This window comes from Paroedura picta, chromosome 8, assembly GCF_049243985.1.
Source record: "Paroedura picta isolate Pp20150507F chromosome 8, Ppicta_v3.0, whole genome shotgun sequence".
Classification (NCBI taxonomy): domain Eukaryota; kingdom Metazoa; phylum Chordata; class Lepidosauria; order Squamata; family Gekkonidae; genus Paroedura; species Paroedura picta.
The window spans coordinates 83,525,155-83,542,516 of NC_135376.1; the positions used below are offsets into that span (position 1 = coordinate 83,525,155).

Consider the following 17,362-nt stretch of genomic DNA (forward strand, 5'->3'; position numbering starts at 1 on the left):
GAAGAAACCGCAGCTTCTGGGTGACCAGGGCGCAACCAGAAGCGGCGCCCGGATCGCCGCGTGCATAATCGGTTACTCTGGGTTTTGCCGCTGTTGCACCCCGTCCCGTGCATAACAGGTGTGTGTCACGTCTTCCCCCTCCACGTTTTCCATGTGACCCGAAATCGCCGGTTTGGCGGCCATGCATAATGGGCCCAAGTGACAACCTTTCAAATACTTAAAGAGGGCTATCATGTCCCCTCTCAACCTCCTTTTCTCCAGGCTGAACATTCCCAAGTCCCTCAACCTATCTTCATAGGGCTTGGTCCCTTGTGAGGCTGAGAATGTGCGACTGGGCCAAGGTAACCCAGCAGGCTTCTGTCTCAGTACGGATTGGAAACTGGATCTCCCAGATTCTAGTCCAACACTCCCATCACTACAGCCATACTGGATCTCAGGGAAGAGATAGTTTATTCCACCACTGGAAATCCGGGGTAAGACGGGAGACATTCAAAATATTTTTCATTTGAGAAAAGGTTTCACTCACACAGGTACAAATATTGAATGTGTAAGTCAAAAATAGTACAAAGATTTTTTTCTTTATAAAAACCTAAAGAAAGGATAATTGTGCATATGTTCAAGGACATCTTTGATTAAATGTGGCTGATATAAATTGTGGATAATATGATACTGTGTGCATGATAATACTGTACTGAATAAGTTAATGTCTTCAGTGCCAAATTCTGCCAGTTTTCCTTACTGCTGTGAATGAATGGAGACTGTTGTTAATCCAAATAATAAACTTCCTGTAACCTACTAAAAAAACAGTTTCTATTTCAGGGTCTATGGCTATGACATACAATAGAAGTGCTTATATAGCACCAGTTACAGCAGTCTACAGCTCCCTTTCTCTCCAACAGAATATACTCGCAAATGGTTGGGTCTCTCCCACTCCAGTTTATCATCACATCCACACTGTGAGGTAGGTTAGTCTAGACCAGGGGTAGTCAACCTGTGGTTCTCCAGATGTCCATGGACTACAATTCCCATGAGCCCCTGCCAGCATTTGCTGGCAGGGGCTCATGGGAATGGTAGTCCATGAACATCTGGAGGACCACAGGTTGACTACCCCTGGTCTAGGAGACTGCCACGCCAAGGTCACCCAATGTTCTCTACGGCAATGAAGGGATCTGAACTTCTCCCAGCTCAATCCTGCACTATGTTACACTGCCATTCCCTTTAAACCAAAACTTAACTCAAGTAGGAAGGTGTGTGCAGGATTTTCGTTGACATTGCCAAGTGTAGTGTAATCTTTGGCTGTTCTAAGATTCGCACATTCAATATGCCATCATTATGTTGTGCTGAGATTGCAGTAATCCTCCTCTGTTGCTTTTCCTTCACATTTTTCTACTTATTATTGCTAATTTGAGAGGCACCACTTACAAAAAATAGTCATTATCAAGTGGCCAGTTGCTTGCTATTATGTTTGGAATTTGGATTTTCCCATCAATGTAGAACAAATTAAAAAGTTAGCCATAGTACGAAGAAACTTAATTTCTGAAGTCATTATTTCCCAGTTTAGTTTGTTCACTGGACTCACCTGAGCAATAGCATAAGCTCTGGAGTTATAGGGATTGTGATGTGCTTTAGGCCAACTGGGCCTGAATTACTACCTGATTGTACAACATATGCTAACAATAAGGCAGATGCACTGAAATTATGCATATTAGCAACATTATTTAACACGGAACACAATCCTGTTTTATTTTACAGACAATCTGTGGGTCGGTATCACCTTAATAGCATCCTTTAAGACAAGCTTTCTCAACCAGGGTTTCGTGATGCCCTGCCGTTTCTTGACAGCCCTGGAAGGGTGGGAGTTAATTAATTTGTCTATATATTTTTTAAATTTGTTAAACATTTATCGGGTGATATGACCATGTGAGTCATGTTGACATACATAATAAAAAAGTCTTAAAAGCCATAACACTGCCCTGAACCAAAAGGGAGGTCAGTATATATAAATATAAGAAAGAAATAAAAACAACTAAAACCAAAGCTAAAATACACACACAAAAACATAAAAACAGCAACTAAAATATTGGGTAGCAAGGCAGGATCACAGACAGAAATCAGAACCAAACAAAATCTTCACTTGATGATGGAAAACGGCGAAAGAAAGGGACAGCCAAGGCTTTCTGGGGCGAGTTCCAGAGTTCTGATACCCCAACTGAGAAGGTCCTCCCTGGTTGGCCTTCTGCCTAATCTCAGAAGGTGGGGGAATCCTAAACAGGGCTGCAGAACATGCTTATTGGGGCTGAGTAGGATTTTAAGCAAGTTAGGTCTTTAAAGCATTTTAAACATCTTTCTCTAGCAGGTATCTAAAAGTGATACAATTTAATTTTAAAAACCCACTATATCAAAGAGCACATCATAAACCTCTACTTTAAATAACTTTATAAACATTAAATTGACATATTTCTTACATTTAGAAACAGATATAAAGTTCCCAGAAATTATTTACTATGTAAAATTGTGCCTTTCAGAACATTTATGGAATTTAAATGTATAAAGTTTTTTCATTTCCTACAAGACACTGTAAATCAAACCCAGTACTTTATAGCTGCAATCTGCTACACCCTATGCTACTACAGCATGTAATTTTGGTCATGTGAGAGGTAGGAAGAAAATGTTGAAACCAGCATATTGTTGAAACCAGCTAAACTGTCTATTTATCTGCTTCATTTATACCACACCTTCCTTGTCCAAATCTGCTTGCAATCTTTTGTTTTATTTTATCCTCACAACAATTCTATGTGCTAGGTTAAGCTGAGAGTACTGACTGGCCTAAGATTACCCCTAACAAGCTGCCATGACAGACTGAGGATGCAAATCTGGATCTCTCAGATCGGAATCAAGTACACTAAACCACAACTACACCATTTGGGCTCTATACATTTAGCAGCATAGAAAATGCTGAATTCTTTAATATATTTTCATTAAATATGTTATAGCATATTAATTCTTGGCAAAATTATTTAAACAAAGCCCAAAATATAGGTAATATTATAAATTGTCTTACTAAAAATGATACTATGAAAAACTATGGAAACCTCCTTCATTTTACTCGTTGCAAGAGAGAAGAAATGCACAGTAGGGCTTGGGGGGGGGGGAGTTGAATTTTTAAAATTTTCCCTAGGATTCCTATGGGAAAAGAAATTAGAAGTCCGCAGACTTTTTCATGTTGAACATCTGGAAAGAGTTCAACACTCTTTAGGACAAGTTTTTTTTTCTTATTTAAAAATCAGGAAAAGATGGTAGAGAAAACAAGCATTAAATTATTCCTTGTTTGGTGTTACTTTAGCAAGCACTATGAGCCAGAAAATTTTTTAATGCAAGTGCAGATAATCTCAATTCACTTAGCACCTCAAGTTTAGATATTTGTGCCAGCATTCGTGCAAAGTCATTGCAAGATACTGTGCTCCATCAGTTATTCCCAGTTGTTAAACTTTCATTTGTTAGTGCAGAACATCAGGCCTTTAGGCATTTGACATTAATTATTTTTAAACAGAGAGATGGTGGCTTAAAATAATTTGACAATTTAATAACGTAGAACTACAACTTTACATGTTCCACCAAAATCTCTATACTACTGCTTACTTTAGAGCACTCATGGAAATTAAAGCTCTTAAGTATCACGGTGTACCACTTGCATTTTTCCAATCCATCGTCCACCTCCAACAGTTAAGCCCCTTTAGCATATTGTGCAGCTCTAATGCACCAAGTATTTATTTTGCCTTGATTTTATCGATACTGAATGATGAAGAGGAGAGAATACCAGCAGTATTTCACAGAACGTATACCCGGCATTTCAAAGATAAAGAATCCAGAGTGCAATGCTTTCTTTTTTACAAACTGTTATTACTGCATCAAAGTCTAAATCACTTGGACTACTTAGAAAGGCTTAGGATTGACCTCTCACAGATGTCCTATAATTTTGCCCAATTAAAATTATACCTTGTTGCAAAATAGGGCCTAACCTATGCTATGCTTGGTAACATATGGATTATGCTCTGAAAGTGTTTCCCAAGCTTTTCAAGTATAAGAACTCCTTTCTACTTCAAAGATTTTGCAGAAACGCTGCCCACCCCCCACCCCCCACCCCCAGGATAGCAGTTATACCATTAGTATCTATTGATTGAGAAAATACATTAAGAGCCAGCTTGGTGTAGCCATTAAGAGCAGAAGCCTCTAATCTGGAGAACCAGGATTGATTCTCCACTCCTCCTCGTGCACCCAGCTGGGTGACCATTGGAAAGTCACAATTCTTTTAAAGATCTATCAGCCTCAGCTACCTCACAGGGTGTCTATTGAAGGGAGAGGAAAGGTAAGCAACTGTAAGCTGCTTTGGGACTCCTTCAGGCAGTAAAAAAGTGGGGTACAAAAAATATAACAGCTCTTGTGAAATGATCAAAATGACAGTACCTATATGGATTCATGGGCCCTTTCGCAATAATGCCATAGCCTCCAGGGATCCCTGATGTCCAAATTAGGAACCACAGCTTCAACATTTAAGTCTTAGAAGAGATAATTTTAAAGTATCAACCCAAAAGCATTTTAATAATGCCTCCCAGTTTTTGTTTGGATAATTATTATTTTTAATTAAAATGCTCACGTGGATTAAACAAATCCAAAAACCACATCCCACTATCATCAGCAATTAGCATGACAGATGCTGAAGATACCTTCTCTCTTAGGCCAGCCATTATTGTAGCATGGGCAACCCATATTTGTAAGCATGCAGTTACATACTCTGTTAAAGATAACATTTTAAAGATTAGATTTAAGATTTTATAAATGCTTTTAGCACTTGTTAGCACTGTGCCAACACAGTGTGGCATACATTTTTGTTGAATACTGTTTCCTTGTACTTCAAGTCTGAAGTACTGTAACTTGGCAATGCAGCTTCTAGGCAGAGAGTCTGTCCTTTCAGGAACCAGAAAAAGAAATGCAGCATATTCAGGGTCTGCCATAGCTATCCCCATTGATTGCAACATACTTAGGCTTGCCTGATTCTACATAAGATCAGCTACTGCAGTCTACTCAGACTACTAATCATTAACTTAATCAAAACAGGAATCTTAAGCAAACCCATGCAGACAGCTTTTCAAAAGATTCTCTAGTCTGTCACTATGAGTCATAGTACAATGAATTTGCAAGAAATGTAGATTTACGAGATTAACAAAATCTCTCACCTAACAAGTGTTTAGCCTTTTTGTAAAGTATGTGAACGCTTACAAGAGTTCAGAGAAGGCCACTCATGCATTAATGTGACCTTTAAAAAAAATTACCTCTTTTTGCTACATAAACATAACTGAGCAGTCAATCCAAGCCATTCTAAGAGTTTGTTCTTCGTTTCTAATTATATAAGATAAGAAGTAAGCCAACACTTCGGCAGGTCTGACAAGGAGAGCCTAAATAATTCTAGCTAAATGAATTATGGAGATGCAAACCTTTCCTCCATTGTCTATGGTAGAGGAGACTTCCTGGGGGTTAATCCACTTTTGCTCATTTGGTTCCACAGCTCTATCAACACCACATAGGATTTTTTCTAAAGCTGTAGCCTTCACATTAAGTTAAATTTATTGTTTTATTTATTGCATTTGTATACTGCCCTTCCGTAAGGCTCAGGGTAGTTCACATAGAACGTAACAGAACAAGACATCAAACTCACTGATTATGATGAATGAAACAGTAATAACAACAGTAAATAGAGAAATAACATTCAGCATAATGAACAATCTAACATGCCCATGGTTGGTGCCATCTGTTACATGGGTTCAGGAAAGGAGGATCAGGGCCCATTCGCTGTTATTTAGTTTTCGTCGACCTCAACCAAATGTCTGGTGGAAGAGATCCCTTTTGCAAGCCCTGTGGAACTGTTTCAGTTCCATTAGGGCCCTGATCTCCTATGGGAGCTCATTCCACCAGGTGAGGGCCAGGACAGAAAAGGCTTTGGCCCTGGTTGAGGTCAAGCAAACTTCCTTGGGACCAGGGATCACTAGCCCGTTGAAGGTAGTGGAGCATAGAGCTCTTTGAGGAATGTAGGCAAAGAGGCGGTCCTTCAGGTACGCAGGGCCCAGACTGCATATAGACTTGAAGGTAGTTACCAAAATCTTAAGCCTGATCCGAAATTCGACTGGTAGCTAGCACAGTTGTTAGAGGATGGGCCGGACGTGGGACCTCCACAGTGTTGCTGTGAGGACCCTGGTAACAATCCACAAAGGTTCCTGTATACCTGTTTGGCATTAGAACCTATCTAAAGTTTTTGTTTCAAATGTAATAAAACTACAGAAGCCAGGCCTTAATCACTGATACATTACGACAGTTTAATCTGACATGCAAAAGGATATGGTTCTTTTTTTCAGAAAATGAGAAACAAAGAATAAAAATTTAAAATTATTCTAATTGACTTAAGTATATAAATTTATGTTATGGTTGAGGCCTGTTCAGACAAGAAAGTACACCAACACAAAGGGTCTCCCCCCCCCACTGCAAATCAGCTAGTTCCCACTGTCTATTCCAACAGAAGACCAGTGAAGATATCACTAAATGCTTGGTTGTTTTTAACTGTTAATGATATTAAAATTTTAAATTGTACTGTATATTGGATTGTATTTATTACATGATGTGAACCCTGAGACGGTAAGCCTGTCTACAAGTATGATACATAAATAAAAGGAAATAAATAAACAACAGATCTATTTGACATAATAACAGGTTGTTTCTTGTAAGGTTTCTGGAAAAGAGCCTAATGCTGGGAGTGATTGAGGGCAAAAGAAGAAGGGGACGACAGAGAATGAGGTGGCTGGATGGAGTCAGTGAAGCAGTAGGTGCAAACTTAAATGGACTCCGGGGAATGGTAGAGCAGTGGTCCCCAACCTTTTTTAGGCTGGGGACCGGCAGGGCATTGGGCCGCGCCCGCAGGGACCGCGCCCGCGCGGGCCACGCCCACGCTTCGGGCCGCGCCCGCGGCCACGCCCGCGGATCGGGCCGCGCCCGGCCGCGCCCGCCGGCCGCACCCGCGAGCCGCGCCCGGCCGCGCCCACCGGCCGCACCCGCGAGCCGCGCCCGGCCGCGCCCGCGGATCGGGCCACACCCGCGGGCCGCGCCCGTGGATCGGGCCGAGAGGGCGCGGCCTGCACGGGCGCGGCCCGGCCCTGATTCCTTCTCCCCGCCCTCCCGCAGTAAGTCGCTTCCCGGGCCGCAGGCTTGCGGCCTGGGAAGTTTTTTACTGCGGGGGTGGGGGGGGCGGGGAGAGGGAGCCGCGGCCCGGCGCCATGGCCTTTGCGGCCCGGCGCCGGGCCGCGGCCCGCAGGTTGGGGACCACTGTGGTAGAGGACAGGAAGGCCTGGAGGATCATTTTCCATGGGGTCGCAATGGGTCGGACACGACTTCGCACCTAACAACAAAGGTTTCTTTTAATTGATCACATCACTTTAAAATGTTAGATATTGACTAGAGTTTTATAACTTAGCCTGTCACCTTAGAAAAAGAAAAAAGCCACTCAGAGGACAGACAATAAATCACAAGCCTAACATTCTCTCCATTACCCCAGGTAGAAAAGGAAGTGTCTCGTGCCCCACAAGGCATTACTAACTCAACCCATCTTCACACCCAAGCTGTCCTCACAGATTGTTAAAGGCCACACCTACAGAAAAACCTAACCAGAAGCAAAGAGCATCATGAGGCTGCACCCTGCTGCAAACCAGCAGCCTCGAAGTTGGAGGGAAAGCCAGCAACCTCATCTTCCTGCGCATAAATAAGCCTTGCTTTGCACAGGGAGGCCACAACACTGTGGTACAGTATTAGTATACCCAAGGCCATAAATGCAATCCCAAGCAAGTCCAGTTATAAAAGATCAGCTAGCAAGTGATATATAAGCCCTTTGAAGAGCTGCAAGGCTGACCTTGATAGACCAATACTCAGAAGCAGGATAAGGCACTTCCATGCACATTCAAGCACATAAAAGGTTTCAGCCTATGCGAGGACCCACTTGACACAGGTTCCAACATCTGGCTTCCATGCTAGGGCTTGACCCTACAATAGAAAGAATTAGAACAGATGGCAGCACCCCTGAGGCTGTGCAAAGCATTTCCTTCAGCTCTGGGGACTACAAAATGTCTCTCTCAGTCCAAGGATTAGGAAAAGCATCCAGATCAGATGGTGGCACTCCCTTAACACATGGATTCCCAGCCTCGGTTCTGAGGGACCCTGGGGTTTCACAACAGCTCCCCAAGGGTTATGAAGCCTTTGGCCCAGGGGAAGTCAAACTGTGGCCCTCCAGATGTCCATGCACTACAATTCCCATGAGCCCCTGCCAGCATGGACATCTGGAGGTCCGCAGTTTGAATAGCCCTGCTTTGGCCGCTGACATCACTAGACACCACCTAGCTGACAACAGTGCAGCACTTTACCCCCTCCTTCCCCCACCCCGTTTGAATGGAAATGATGGCCTATAATTTTAAATGCTAAGTTGTTTTAATGTCAAGATGTTTACATTTGGGTTTTCCTGTGACTATGTTGTAAGCTGCCCTGAACATTTGGGGAAGGGCAGCATATAAACTGGAAAATAAACTAAATAAACAGATGTCCCTGGAGCCCACTTCCCCTTATTGCTCTACAGGCCAAGTATCTTTCTCCACCATGGAAACAGTAAATGATCAATCCATTGATGAGCTGGCTCTCAAATCTTTTTTTCCACACCCCCTCCTCTGAAGGGGCATGTCATCACCCCTGAGGATCCTTGAAGTCTGGAAAACATTTCAGGGGTTGCTCCATGGGCAAAAAGGTTGGAAAAGGCTGCCTTAGTAGATACCAGTCCAGTCTGTCCCACCCCCTTTCCTTTTTCTCGGAAGGAGAACAGGACCCCCCCCCCCCAAGCCTATAGGAACATCCACACTACAAGCAAAGCATGTCTAAGATCATAATTGTCCGCATCAAGCAGCATTGATAAATATAAAGGCCTAGTATAGTCTTGTTCCTTCCTGCCATATTCCAACTGAGAATTTGTCCTTAATTTGGAGAAGCACTGTTAGTATTTGGCAGTTCGTTCAGCATAGCGCAGCAACAATTCCAGGCCCAAGACTCCTGTATCATAATACAGTCAGCAGTTAACCACATTGCTGTCAGCAAATCCTATATGAACGATGCAGTACACCGCCCTGAGCCGGTCATCTGGGAGGGAAGGGTAGAAATTAATTATTAGTAATAGTAATCATGATGACGACGACAATATCGGGAGGTTCTGTAGCCTTGACCCTTCCCACTATATTCCCACGAAGGATTTTTATTTGGCTTGCAGGGGCATTCTGACTATTTCGCAGTTTGTTCAAGCAAAGCAAAGCAAAGCGAGCCCAGGCCCTCCCTCCCTCCGGTCATGACACAGACATCGCCCGCGGCCTGGGAAAGGGATGAAGAGGAGGAGGAGGAGGAGGAGGAGGCTGCAGCATCCTCTCTCCCCTGCACGGGGACCCAACCAGGGCGGCGTAGCATCCTGAGATGCGGAGGGAGAAGGGAGAGCCAGAACAAAACGGGAATCGATGGGGGGGGGAGGGGAAGCGTGCATGGACTTTATTCTGACCCGGCCGGTGAGGAGCCCCCCCCCCCCTCCACAAGCAGACCCTCCCCACCGCCTTCATCCCGTGGCGGACGACCCCTCTTCCCATATTTCGACCTCCTCCATTTCCTCCTCCCCCCCCCCCGGGCGCCGGGGGCTCACCTCAGAGGGGCGAGGCTGGCCGGCGTCTCTCCTCAGGCTCCGGGCGGCGCGAGCGAGCGAGTGAGCGCGCGCGAGGGGCCGGCCTCCCTCCCTCCCTTCAGGCCCACGCCCCGGAACTCCCAGCCGGTCTCCGGCCTCATCCGCTCGCCGGCAGGCAGGCAGGCAGGCCGCGCCTGACAGCTGACGCTGACGTCACGCGCCCGAGGAGAGAGCGCGCCGGCCGGCTTTCGCCCTGCGTGGAGAAGGACGGGGAGCGCGAGAGCGGGGTGGGCGTGGCTGTGGCTGTGGCCGCCTCTCCCCCTCCCCCGGCCGTTCGAACGGTCGGACTTGGGCCTTCCCGCTCATCAGGCGCTCCCCCCCCTCCCCTCCCCTCCCCTCCCCTCCCCTCCCCTCCCCGTGCCTTCCCGCTCGGGTTCGAGCCGGCAGAGCCTTCCCGGGGGGAGGGCGGCGTTCGCAGCCCGCGGCGTCCCTCCTGCCGCCCGGGCCCCTGGCTTTGCTCGCTCGGGTGGGTGGGAGGGGAGCGCCAGGTGGCACGTGGGCATCCCCCGGCGATTGCCATTTTTCTGTCGTTTTAACTTTTGCATGTAGCGAACTGCAGACCGCAGGGGTCTGCCCCCTGGAGGAAACGGCTGCTCCGAAGGGTGGATTCTTTGGCATTCTTCTACCTCGGGTTGGCCATTCCGGGTTGGGAAATTCCCGGATATGTGTGGTTAGCAAGGGATGTCAGTAGGGTACAGTGCCATAGAGTAAGGTGGCCAGATTTAAAGGTTGAGAAGGAGGGACAGCACTGACTGGGAGTTGCCAGCCTCCAGGCATAGCCTGGAATAACTTAAGGCCTGCACAGCTTGGAGACACCAGGGGTTGCCAAGAATACAACCCCCCCTAAATTCCCCCCTAAAATTCCTTTCAGCTGGGTGGGGAGGGGGAAGAGACTTGTATGACCTTATACTCTGTCAAGAGATTTCTTAATAAGTTGAAGTTGGTCCTTAAATATAAAAACCGTCCCTTGAAAAAGCGTCGGGACTTGTGTGAAATAAGAATAAAAGAATTACTGAAACTGAAGAGAGACGACTCTATTAAAGTCCAATTTGGATTTTTTAAATTGCCATATTGGTTTCCCAGTGCACCTGTATTATTCTATATTTGTCTCTTCACTGAGACCCACCCCTCCCAGTTCATTATTTTTTGCTTCTGGTTATCTCTATGGGAATATGTTTTAATTCTGTGATGGCCTATGGCCACATACGATAAACAACTACTTGTCAAATATATGGAGAAGCTCCCACACACACACACACCTTTAGCCTACTTTGGTTATAAGGAACTCATTTTGGCAGAGACCAAAGAAAACACAAGCTTTATTTCACTCATGAAAGTCAAGACAAATTAAGTGTTCTTGATGAGCGTCTCTACTATAAGACAATAGGAATCCACATGTCTAATTGCAGTTGGTCATATAATCCTTTGTTGCACTCCTCTTCCCAATGAGGCAAAAACCTTTGCACAGTGCCTCAAAGTGCAGCTTGCCAGACTCACATGACCCTACGTGAAAAACAGGATCACTGCTTTCAGTTTATTCATTCAGAAAATGTACAGTCTCAGAAAGAAGAAGAGTTGGTTCTTATATGCTGCTTTTCTCTACCAGAAGGAGCCTCAAAGTGGCTTAGTATTGCCTTCCTTTCCACAACAGGTACCATGTGAGGTAGCTGGGGTTGAGAGAACTTTGACATTACTGCTTTGTGAAAACAGCACAATCAGGGCTGTAATGAGCCCAAGGTCACCCAGCTGGCTGCATGTGGAGGAATGGGGAATCAAACCCAGCTCACCAGATTAGAAGTTGTCACTCTTAACCACTGCATCACGCTAGTTTGAGATGGCTTACAAGTTCTTATTTCAAACTTCTATATAAAATGCTATGTTCTGATTCAAGACCAACCTCTTTTCCTCCTCCAATTAAGCCTGACAAGGACAAGCTTTTGTTGTCTTTCACCAAATGAAACATCCACACCAAAAACAGGCCCAAAGTCCAGAGTTAGAATCTGGGAGGAAGGGCCAGATCTCACCTAAGGCAAGTAGGGAGGTTACTGGTGAGTGGGGAGAGGATGCTGTTAAAATATAATCCCTCCTTGTGCTTTTCTGTGGTTTCCCCCCCAGGGCAAAGCCTACTAAAGGAATCCTGGAGAAGGACACAGCCCTGGACTCTAGCCTGATACACGAGTCTGAAATCTACCTCGGAAGAAGGGGAAATTGGCTTGAAATGTGGCTTGCATTGTTTTAGTTAAATAGAAAGATTTTTGACTCTCCGCAGCTTGTATCCTGGGAATCTTGATGGCCTCTAGGGTGCTACTTGGACTACGATCTAATTCTTCTATGGAAAACCAACATGGCTACCCACCTGAATTTTTTGTACTTTCTTTTGGGGGTGTTATCTGTTTCCCCCTTGTATCCTTTATTGTACAGTACAACATAGGATGAGGAATATGGCTCCTTGTCCCCTTGCTCTGTTGGGACAGCCCAATCTGCTCGCCTAACAAAAGGGGCCCAAACAGGCAGGTATTGTAGCACAAATGGCTTCTTGTGCCAGACCAGTGGCTGTAATAGTACAACCCTAGAAGAGTACGCCCATCTAAATCCATTGAAGTCAAGGATCACACAGCAAAGGGTGCAATTAGACTGTGTGTGAGTGTCATAAAACAAGTGTTGCTTGGATTCCAGCCAGCTCACATGGTATGATGCCGAGAATCATAGTCATAAGATGCATAATGACTAGTAATTACTCAACCAATTAGGGAGGGTCCAGCGCTTAGTAGAAGAGTGCATCCTTTGGGAACACCAGAGAGACCCTTGACTACATACCAATGGACCTGTTATCTAACTCAGTATGAAGCGAATTCATATTTCGCATAAGTCAGCTCTGTTCTCTTCAAGTATGCCCAACACAATGGAAGTTCCCATAAATAAGTCAGGGCCTCTTGTGGCGCAGAGTGGTAAGTCAGCAGACATGCTGTCTGAAGCTCTGACCATGAGGCTGGGAGTTCAGTCCCAGCAGCCGGCTCAAGGTTGACTCAGCCTTCCATCCTTCCGAGGTCGGTAAAATGAGTACCCAGCTTGCTGGGGGGTAAACGGTAATGATTGGGGAAGGCACTGGCAAACCACCCCATATTGAGTCTGCCATGAAAACACTAGAGGGCGTCACCCCGACATGACCCAGTGCTTGCACAGGGGATACCTTTACCTTTATAGGACAATGAATATAAACAAAATATATCTTACTGACTGGTGTCTTGCTTTGAAAAACCAAAGTGCGGTCGAATACAAGATGACATGGCAGTAAGCCATAACACATAATAAAGCCACTATGAAAATATTCGGATGCTTGTGCATTATACATTCGGTATAATGTTGCTGGACATTGCCTACATTCATGATGGCTCCTTTTGTGCTTGCCAGGCAGCCTAACAAAACAAGTTTCTTTGAGGGACGGAAAGAACGTGTGATAACACATAGCTCAACGGATTGCCATATCTCCACCATTGCTAGCTGTATCAACTTCTTCTGAGATATAAACATGAGATAAAACAAAAATAAATCCATATACCCTCGTTCAAAGACCAATGAATACCATGAAAGCATTGTTTTGCCTTGTATTTGCAAACTACACCGCCCTGAGACACATGTTTTATTGACGTAAATGTTTGGTGTACGCCACCCTGAGCCACATGGGAAGATGGTATATAAATTTAATGATGATGATGATGATGAGAATATCTGGCTCAAATCTTTCTTATTCATCCTGGCAAGAGCATGAAAAGAAGATTTTTTATTTAAAAAAATGAAAACAAACATCGGGTTTTTAAAATGACATTTTCAGGATTAAACAACAAAGTTCCTAAAAAGAAGCTCCTTTCAAAAAAGTAGATTAAAGCCTGCCATTTTCTTCGTTAATCTTATGCATATTGGATTTAATACATGCCATGACATTGGATATCAAGTACAGCAGTGGTCCCCAACCCCCGGTCCGGGGACTGGTACCGGTCCGTAGATCAGTCGGTACCGGGCCGTGGCTACTCCTCCCCGGCTGCTGCCTCTGGGGCTGCCCTGCCACTCTGCCACCGGCTTACCTTTGGTGCTCTCCAGCAGCTGCCATGGCTGGGGCTCCCCTTCAGCATGGCACTGGGCAGCTGCTGCTGGCAGCGCCCTCCAGTGGGCGGCGGGAAGTCAGGGGCACTGGTGGGAAAGCAAGTGGAGCAGGGGCTCAGGCAGCAGCGGTGACATCCCTCAGCAAAAGACTACCCCTCCCCCCGGGCCTCAGTAAAATTGTCAATCGTTGACCGGTCCCCAGTGATAAAAAGGTTGGGGACCATTGAAGTACAGGATCATTTCCTTTACACTAGTGATATTTGTGGTCAATCCCTAGCTATTTCTGCTCCAGCAGGAGGCAGGGTTGATGAGGGTTTGTCTGTGTATCTGAAAGGGGAAAGAGTTTAATCAGACAACATGCCATAAAAAAGACAAGCAAATCCAGTGCCTTATAATGTATTTACATCTTGATAAATTTAAGTGGGTAGTCGTGTTGGTTTCAAGTAGCACAACAAAATTTGAGTCCAATGGCACCTTGAAGTCCAACATGGAAAAGGGAACTGTCATTATCTAGTAGAGGTTGTGAGTCACTGATTGACTTTTTCATACTTGTATTTTGTTTTGTCTAGCTTGTTAAAGAAAATACTCCGGGGGGCGGAGGGGAATTACCATCTCTGCTTGGGACGCCCAACCATAGTTGCACCTGATTGGCCCTCTCCGAGTTTTTATCCCAGACAGGTCCTGCCCTAACTCCTCCCCAACAGCCCTTACCCTTTTATATAAAAGGGTTTATATATATAAAATAAATCCAGGAGAACTCTGTTGCTAAATATCTTGCGTAGAGGAAAAGCCATTAAAAGTGTTCAAGTTCAGGTTCTCTGACTGGATGTGAGGGAAAATATTTTGCTGGATGCTGGAGAGAATCTCTTGCTACAACTTTATGAGCCCCCATCTTCAGCTTTGTCTCTGTTTTCAGGTTTTAGATCCCCCCCCCCCCCTGCAAACCTAGATCTCCTGTCAGGTTTGTAGAAAGATCTATCTTGCTTCTCCATGTCCCCAGTCTTTGGATTTAAGTATCCACAGATTTGGCAATGTTGAGACTCAGATATACTGACTAGTCTTTAAGGTGCTAACACAGCTACCAATCTGGAATTGCTGCTCTTCTGATACTCAGTCACTGGATTCCAATCAAAGTGAGCAACTTATTTCTGAACAAGAGACGCCTCATGGTTCCCTGCATATTTACGGGAACACTGTACAAAGGCGGAATCCTTTCGTAGCCGTCTCCAGAAGTGCTATGACTTCCAATCATCCTTTAATGGGCCTCTGCCCAGAAAGAAAATTAATTGCCATGGTTATAGACAACTGAGAGAGAGATGAAACTAAGGCAGGCTGCCAATGGTGATATAGAAGAAAAAGAGAACACTGAAAATCTCATTCAGATGGCAGCAGGTACAAAGGAAACACAGAAAGCCATCACTTTTCAGGATGAGTAAATGTTTGAAACCGAAGCAGAGGCAGCAATGGAAACTGCTCTTGGGGATGTATTACATGTGATATGTAGACAAAGCACTTATCTCGGAATCAACAGACTGGGTGGATCGCTGTAGATGGGGCGTTTGGCCTGCTTCCATTTCTAAATTGCTTTCTGCTCTGTGTTCAGTTCAGAAGTGTTTTGAACTGCAGGCTGTAACCATCGTCTTCCATTTTGCTCTGGGTTTTTATAGCTACAAGCATCTTTCTTTCAAGGACAATGAAGCCGAATGGGTACACAGTGCATGCACCGAGATGAACAAGAGGTGTGGTGTCTCAGAAGTGAACACTGCTTAATTATGTATGGCCAGCTGCTTCCATTGACCATGATCCATGTGTGCCAGAGGGGAGCAGGGGCAGAAAAAGAGAGATCAGTTAGGAAGAGTGGGTCTGAATATTCCCTTTATTTAGCTGAGACCAATACTAAAGTGATTTTTTAAAAAGCTATCAATGCTAGTATTTTTGGACCGTAGTATGAGGACTTCTAACTGCAGTTGCAAGCATATATACCCCAGTTGCATCTTGCTGTAACGCTGTTAAGAGTAAATGGTTGTTTCAGAAGACAGTGGTGTTAGCCCTGGAAGGAGAGGGACTAGCTACTGAGTTTTAAGTTGTCTAAAAGAGTGTACTGGGGCAAAGAAGGGATGCAAGACGGTGTTTAAAAATGCATTAAAACAGAAGAACTGTTTTTATTTACTCTGCTTTCTACTACCAAAGGAGTCTCAGAGCAGTTTACAATCTCTTTCCCTTCCTCTCCCCAGAGCAATTCCATGCAGGGGCATGTTGTGCTATGCCAGTCCAATGATGAAAGCTCTTGCCCATGGTAACATGGGGGCATGGGGTGTCAGTCCCATATGGTAACAAAGGAACTTGTCCACTAATCATACTAGCAGATGCCAAAGGTATATCATCTGGACTTGCATCCATGCTAGCATCTAACCCAGAGTGGGCCTGAGTGATTTTGTGTGCAAAATAAGTGGGAGATTGATCATATCTTAGTCTAATTTCTTGGGGCTTTCATGTAAAAATCTCGGAACCACACAAAACAATTCAGCTGGATGTCTATGCGCAGATACAATGTTGACAGCTAAAAGTTGTCTTTTCACCAACATCACTGCCACATAATAGGCTCTAATGTGGGTTCTGTTTGATCAGAAGAAAGGGTCAGCAAGATTTATAACTACCGAACTGGATGTGGGGTGTGCTGGGAAAGAAGCAAAGCAACGCAAATGAACCTGCAGTCAAGTTGGGCATCTGGTGGGATCTGTACCAAGAAAGCTGGTGGCTCAGAGTTTCATGGCCTCCATGATGATCATGGGCCTGTCTGAAATGATTACTGGCCCAAGACATTTAGCAGGGGCATACGGGATTTGGTGTATTACACTGCTGGGGAATGCAGGGTGGGGTGAAAATGTACTTCCTTATTGTGGGCAGATCATTATGGAGTTCAGACTTTCCTCCATAGTGGTGCTAGACCATTAAGAAGCCTGATAGACCCTGATGGATTCATGCCGGAGACTGGGCATTTTCCCACCTCAGTTTCTGACAATTCTGTTGAGGTTCTAGCCCCTGCCTGCAACTGGCTCTACAAACAAGGATGAAGCCTCTCACCTTTATGTCCCTACTGACATGACTTCCCCTAGAGTGATAACCTTCGCATGGGTCTGAAGCTTGCCCCAGAAGCTGGAAAGGGGGTGGGGGGGTTGAATGATGATGCATTTCTGCCTCCTGAGCAAACTGCTGACTCAGGGACCTGCTCTTGTAAAGAGATTGAGACTTCAAGCAGGAATTTCACTAATGATGATATCCTTGGTAGCAACAGCAGGCAGCTAGACTTCACTTAGCTTTCCCCTGACAAGCAGATTTGGGATGCCAGTCCCCAGGTGGGATCAGGAGTTACCTTGGTTTTACAGCTCACCTCCAGGCAACGGAGATCAGTTTCCCTTGAGAAAATGGTAGACTCCATAGCATTATTCTCCATTGAGGTCT

The 17,362-nt window shown here is 45.1% G+C and overlaps 1 protein-coding gene across 7 annotated transcripts in view; it reads right to left on the minus strand.

The window, feature by feature from the left end:
* Window positions 1-9,913, minus strand: part of CCSER2 (coiled-coil serine rich protein 2) — a 66,341-nt gene extending 56,428 nt beyond the window's left edge. For 4 of the 7 annotated variants that reach the window (XM_077350634.1, XM_077350637.1, XM_077350636.1 and 1 more), the window contains exon 1: window positions 9,761-9,913. The gene's annotated coding sequence lies outside the window, so the exon portion shown is untranslated. Of the gene's footprint in view, window positions 1-7,948; window positions 7,967-9,760 lie in introns of those variants that run through there. The other 3 variants (XM_077350633.1, XM_077350631.1, XM_077350632.1) reach the window with 2 other exon arrangements.
* Window positions 9,914-17,362: the final 7,449 nt, after the last annotated feature.